General features: G+C 39.4%; 2 protein-coding genes and 1 pseudogene across 52 annotated transcripts in view; 2 read left to right on the top strand and 1 right to left on the bottom strand.

Moving 5' to 3' along the window:
- Positions 1-7221, top strand: part of LOC118360042 (mucin-2-like) — a 74471-nt gene that overhangs the window by 8300 nt on the left and 58950 nt on the right. The window lies entirely within an intron of this gene.
- The window catches only part of LOC118383943 (mucin-5AC-like), a 62929-nt gene that overhangs the window by 44226 nt on the left and 11482 nt on the right, over positions 1-7221 (top strand). The window lies entirely within an intron of this gene.
- LOC127906006 (serum amyloid A-5 protein-like) lies at positions 1032-2318 on the bottom strand (annotated as a pseudogene).

Here is a 7221-nt window from a genome sequence, read left to right as displayed (position 1 = left end):
ATAAAGCATAGCAGATAAAGATAAAGATAAAGGAGAGACTTACCACATCTAGTTTGTCAATACATCATGAATAGATACATCCACATAACACTATACCCATTCCACCACCTACCTGCCTTGCACATTCAGATTTGAGTGTTATGATTGTCAGGTAAACCTGACTTAACATTGTTCACCCATTAACTACACATCATTGCTCACCCGGTGAACCTTCCACATACATGTATTTGGGGATCAGGGGATCAAGACATGATGCTTATGTTTTCCTAGCTGCATTTCAGGGCTCATCACATAGATGCTGAGTGCAACTGCTGAGGCTACTTATTTCTACTTGGTGAAGCTGAACCCTGTTGCTAACCATTACACATCTCAGGTGAAGTTTATCAGGATATAGCGAAATCTATGATATTGATATTGAAATATCTATTGCTATTGACATCACTTTGAGCCCGAAAGTTCATATTTTCAAATTAAGAGTGACAAAAACTGAAAACCTAGGAAAGCCATATACTGTACCTGGGTTACAATTCCTCTGTGTTACAATTCCTCTGTGTTACATTTGTATGTCTGTGCATATTTTACAGTATGCCTGTAATTCTGCATTCTGTAATAATGAGTGGTTATGTTCAAAAGCCAAACTGTATACTAATTTTATGCATATTATCTATCTACGTTAAATTATACATAGCCTACTCATCTAATCTCAATAGAGTTGCATAGTATGTTGAATCGAATCCTCATTCAAACTGCCATGTTCCATTAACATTAGGGGCATCCATCCTCTCCCCTTGGCCCTTATCCTATGTTTTTCTCAGCTTCTTCTATGTCTATCCTATGAAAACATGTACTATGTAAATGGCTGGTCCACTGTCCAAAATGTCCCAGTTACTAGTTGTAAAGGGCTGACCCGTTGCCAGTTGAAAGCTGAGAAAATGTCAACCCCAGATCATTTGAGTATACATTTCAGGAGTTGAACATTTCTTTCCAACCTTCCCAGTCCTATCATACTGATTCCAGAAAGAGATTCAGTCTCTAGTTGCGTAATCACTTTATTTTTGCAACACTTATGAAATACATTGTATACTAAGTTTCAGTACCATGTTCCTGTCTATTATCAGAACATTTGGGCAAAATCATTTTTGAGAATATGACATTTTTTTAACCAAAAGCAGTAATTAAGAGCAGTATAGTTGTTTGGATTGTGGTCCTTCAGTTTGGCTAGTAACCACCTTTTTTTAGGTTCAGTATTTCTTGGGGAGTCCTTGGGGTCTGAATCGGTTGGGGTCCCCTCCATTACGTCCCCAGCGGTTAGCCTCCTGGTCAGCTGCTGAGTCCTCATGTCCTCGACCACTGGAACCCTGAACCATCTCCGGCCATCACTGAGAGAGAGAAATATTACATAGTCAAAGTCAACCACAGTGAACCAATAATGGTAAAATTGTCTTTCTGACCAGACATTTTTTATTTTATTTTTATTTTTACAAAATGTGGCATAAAGAACTAAATGGAGAAAGTTTTGATCAGATAATTTGATGAGCAACTGAACCACATTATAAGCGTCTCTCAGATATTTGAGAATCACCCACCTGATGACTGTTGCTGCCCACCTGCCCCCTGGTCCTCTCCTGGCAGCATCATAGTTGCCCCGAGCGTGGAAGTACTTGTCTGAGTTTTTCCAGTTGGCGTCCTTCATGTCGCCATATGCACGCCACATGTCTTTAGCACCTGCAGGGTCAGGAGGACACAGATGTTGAGTTTGACACTTACAAGGAACTTTACAACATTTCAAACCACTAGCCTCAAGAAACAACAATGACTTTAAAGGAGTCCTCGAATACAGTACATTGTTGATCTTGAATGATTAGTTACTCTTGAATGATTTGTTACTCTTGATTTGTGTATCTATTTCTGTCAACAATGAAGAAATAATGATTAAAGTGTATAAATGGACCTCGAGCAGCTTCACCAGGGAAGTGGTACCACTGAGCTTGAGCCCCCACAATAAGGGTCAGAACAAGTCCAGCTAGAAGCAGCTTCATACTTGCAGATGTGACAGACTGAAAGGAACATGGAGAGAGAGAACGTAGGCTACTATATGAATTGCTAACATATTTACAGATAATTTATTACATTTAAACTGTGACCGCCATATAACAGAGCTATCTCTACCTTTCAGCTTCTTAGTTAGTCAGTCAGTCAGGCAGTTTGATCTCCCTTGTGTTGGTTTATGGTCCGCAGCTTGTTCTTATATTCCACTCAGACCAAGGAGGAGTTTAGTTTTGCAAAAGCTGGAATTCCCCCTAACTTCGTCCTCCCAAGTTATTACACTCAGAAGTGTCTGTCCGCTACACAAGATGAGGAATTTCCAGGTCATTACAAAATTAGATTACCTGCTCTGAAGTCTTGGGCAATAAGGAGGATACTCCTCAATTGTGTAACTCGGCCTACTGCTTTAAAACCAAGACATCAAATGGGATGTGTCAGCATTAATAAGACTAATGGGGGCAATGAAGTTTGTTTTTCTGCTTTTAATGTCGTAATTGTCATGATGGATGAGGTGCCAAAAGTTTGCCTCTCACCTAATATGAGAGAATGATTCCTTATGATATGATTCATTATAGACTACTATAGTAGGGTAGAATACAGGTATTTAATAGACATAGACATGAAAAGCACTTCACATGTCCACATCGTACAGATCGCACCTGTATCTTACAGGTTACACAATCACTGCTCCCCCTCACACCTATGTTGCTGTTCATTGATTATTGATTTCCATTACCATTAGTATCTATCTTTTTATCCTACTACTGGTCACAATTACGCTTGTTTACAAATCAAATCAAATTTTATTGGTCGCATACACATATTTAGCAGATGCTATTGCGGGTGTAGCAAAATACTTGTGTTCTTAGCTCCAGCAGTGTAGTAATATCTAACAATTTACAGCAATATACACAGATCTAAATGTAAAAGAATGGAATTAAGAAACATATCAATATTACGACAAGCAATGTCGGAGTCCGAAGTATAAATATATATATATATATATATATATATATATATATATATATATATATAATATATAAATATATGTGATGGGATGTATAGACATTATCGACGGTATGTGGATCTAATATTTAGTAATATCTGTAGAATAGGTAGGATAGAATAGTATATATACAGCAATAGTTGAATGGGATGGCATTGACTAGAATACAGTACTATACTGTACATATGAAATTAGTAAAACAGTATGTCAACGTTATTTAAAGTGACCAGTGATTCCATGTCTATGTACATAGGTTAGCAGCCTCTAAGGTGTAGGGGTTGAGTAACCAGGTGGTAGCTAGTGATCGGGGTTCAGGGTAGGGTACTGGGTGGAGGCCGGCAAAGGATGGCTACAGTCTGATGGCCTTGAGTCAGAAGCTGTTTTTCAGACTCTCGGTCCCAGCTTTGATGCACCTGTACTGACCTCGCCTTCTGGATGATACCAAGGTGAACAGGTTGCGACTTGGGTGGTTGTTGTCTTTGATGATCTTTTTGGCCTTCTTTGACATCGGGTGCTATAGGTCTCCTGGAGGGCAGGCCTTGTGCCCCGGTGATGTGTTGGGTAGACCGCACCACCCTCTGGAGAGCCCTGCGGTGCGGGTGGTGCAGTTGAACCAGGCAGTGACAGGATGCTCTCAATGGTGCATCTGTAAAAGTTTGTGAGGATCTTAGGGGCCTAGCTGGATTTCTTTAGCCTCCTAAGATTGAAGAAGTGCTGTTGAGCAGGGGAACTTGAAGCTTTTCACCTTCTCCACTGCGGCCCCGTCGATGTGGATGGGACGTGCTCCCTCTGCTGTCGACATGTGCAGTACCTTCAGAAAGTATTCACCTCCATTTACTTTTTCCACATTTTTTTGTGTTACAGCCTGAATGTAAAATGTTTCAATTAAGATGTTATGTCACTGGCCTACACACAATACCCCATAATGTCAACATGGAATTTGGGTTTTAGAAACTTCTACAAATTAATTCAAAATGAAAATCTGAATTGTCTTGAGTCACTAAGTATTCAATCCCTTTGTTATGGCAAGCCTAAATGTGTTCAGGAGTAAAAATGTGCTTAACAAGTCACATAATAAGTTCCATCAACTTATTCTGTGTGCAACAGTAGTGTTTAACATGATTTTTGAATGACTACTTAATATCTGTACCATACACATACAATTATCTGTAAGGTCTCTTAGTCAAGCAGTGAATTTCAAACAAAGATTCAATAACAAAGACCAGGGAGCTTTTATGGGACATACTGCAACAACAACAAAAATGTATATGGATAGTTTAAAGTACATAGCCCACTTAGCATCTAGTGAGGCCTACCAGTTTCTGGATATAACCCCTGTCTGACCTCTTGAGAATGGCTAACTAACAATGTCTCTTCTAGTCAGCAACAACACATCAGAAATAAATATACAGATTTTAATGCTTTACTGTACTGTCCTATTTAGTTTTAGTCCTCAATTGGAAATCATTGTTTTTTGGTGGAAAACACTGTCTCAGGCGCTGCTCCAGAATCTCCCATAAGTGTTCAATTGGGTTGAGATCTGGTCACTTAAACAGCCATGGTATATGGCTCAGCCAACCAGATCAGTGACCACTGTGGATGTGGGCAATGTCATCCTACGGGGCATAGCCATGATAGCAAAAATAATGGCCTGCCCAGCATTTTTATACATGACCCTAAGCATGATGGGACGTTAATTGCTTAATTAACTCAGGAACCACACCTGTGTGGAAGAACCTGCTTTCAATATACTTTGTATCCATCATTTATTCAAGTGTTTCCTTTATTTTGGCAGTTACATGTACTTAAAACACACTTCAAATAGTACCTTAATGTAAAGTGTCACCAAATATTAAAATTTTGAAAGGTAACAAAAAAAAGAAAAAATGTAAACTAGTTTTAAACTTTTATGGCCATGATGACGTCATGTTGGTAGCATAATGACATGTCAGTGTGGAGACAGAACAGCAAGGTTATGTGTTTTTATATTTGTTTTTATTTCTGTTAGTTTTTACATAACTTTATTTAGTTTAAGTTGTATTAAAAATATTTATATTTCATTTTATATTATTTTGTTTCAGTTTTAGTGTTAAGAGCATTAAGCATTTGTGGGAGGCTAGAAGAAATATTGGTTGTAGAGTTTTTGTGTGTTTTTTGGGATGTCATAACTGGGGGGCAGTAATATATAAGGTGATGGGTCAGGTCATAGGTTAGCCCTTCTCATGACTCCAATTTTACATTGGAGTCATTCCACATTTCAAAATACTTTTCGTTTTTCAAATAGGTCTGTTAATTACTTTATTTCAAGTTTTAATGCCACATACATAAGTACAGTTTGGGCACTGCATCTCAGTGCTAGAGGTATGACTGCAGTCCCTGGTTTGAATCCAGGCTGCATCACATCCGGCTGTGATTGGGAGTCCCATAGGGCGGTGCACCATAGGCCCAGCGTTATCTGGGTTTGGCTGGGGTAGGCGGTCATTGTAAATAGGAATTTGAGCTCTGACCCTAACAATGCTTTAATCAAGGGAGAACAAAAACCCACAAAATATGGAAATAAAAAGATGATAAAGTAAGCATGCTATGTACAGGGTCAGTTCCAGTACCATATTTACAATGTGCAGGGATACTGGATCGATTGAGGTAGATATGTATAAGGGTAAGGTGACTAGGCATCAGTATACAGTGCCTTGCGAAAGTATTTGGCCCCCTTGAACTTTGCGACCTTTTGCCACATTTCAGGCTTCAAACATAAAGATATAAAACTGTATTTTTTTGTGAAGAAACAACAACAAGTGGGACACAATCATGAAGTGGAACGACATTTATTGGATATTTCAAACTTTTTTAACAAATCAAAAACTGAAAAATTGGGCGTGCAAAATTATTCAGCCTCTTTCAGTGCAGCAAACTCTCTCCAGAAGTTCAGTGAGGATCCAATGTTGACCTAAATGACTAATGATGATAAATACAATCCACCTGTGTGTAATTAAGTCTCCGTATAAATGCACCTGCACTGTGATAGTCTCAGAGGTCCGTTAAAAGCGCAGAGAGCATCATGAAGAACAAGGAACACACCAGGCAGGTCCGAGATACTGTTGTGAAGAAGTTTAAAGCCGGATTTGGATACAAAAAGATTTCCCAAGCTTTAAACATCCCAAGGAGCACTGTGCAAGCCATAATATTGAAATGGAAGGAGTATCAGACCACTGCAAATCTACCAAGACCTGGCCGTCCCTCTAAACTTTCAGCTCATACAAGGAGAAGACTGATCAGAGATGCAGCCAAGAGGCCCATGATCACTCTGGATGAACTGCAGAGATCTACAGCTGAGGTGGGAGACTCTGTCCATAGGACAACAATCAGTCGTATATTGCACAAATCTGGTCTTTAATAGTGGCAAGAAGAAAGCCATTTCTTAAAGATATCCATAAAAAGTGTTGTTTAAAGTTTGCCACAAGCCACCTGGGAGACACACCAAACATGTGGAAGAAGGCGCTCTGGTCAGATGAAACCAAAATTGAACTTTTTTGAACTTTTTGGCAACAATGCAAAACAGCTCATCACCCTGAACACACCATCCCCACTGTCAAACGTGGTGGTGGCAGCATCATGGTTTGGGCCTGCTTTTCTTCAGCAGGGACAGGGAAGATGGTTAAAATTGATGGGAAGATGGATGGAGCCAAATACAGGACCATTCTGGAAGAACCTGATGGAGTCTGCAAAAGACCTGAGACTGGGACGGAGATTTGTCTTCCAACAAGACAATGATCCAAAACATAAAGCAAAATCTACAATGGAATGGTTCAAAAATAAACATATCCAGGTGTTAGAATGGCCAAGTCAAAGTCCAGACCTGAATCCAATCGAGAATCTGTGGAAAGAACTGAAAACTGCTGTTCACAAATGCTCCCCATCCAACCTCACTGAGCTCGAGCTGTTTTGCAAGAAGGAATGTGAAAAAAATTCAGTCTCTCGATGTGCAAAACTGATAGACATACCCCAAGCGACTTACAGCTGTAATCGCAGCAAAAGGTGGCACTACAAAGTATTAACTTAAGGGGGCTGAATAATTTTGCACGCCCAATTTTTCAGTTTTTGATTTAAAGTTTGAAATATCCAATAAATGTCATTCCACTTCATGATTGTGTCCCACTTGTTGATTCTTC

Source organism: Oncorhynchus keta, chromosome 2, assembly GCF_023373465.1.
Source record: "Oncorhynchus keta strain PuntledgeMale-10-30-2019 chromosome 2, Oket_V2, whole genome shotgun sequence".
Taxonomy (NCBI): Eukaryota; Metazoa; Chordata; class Actinopteri; order Salmoniformes; family Salmonidae; genus Oncorhynchus; species Oncorhynchus keta.
Note: the sequence above shows the minus strand (reverse complement) of the source record. Positions and strands in the feature narration are given on the sequence as shown.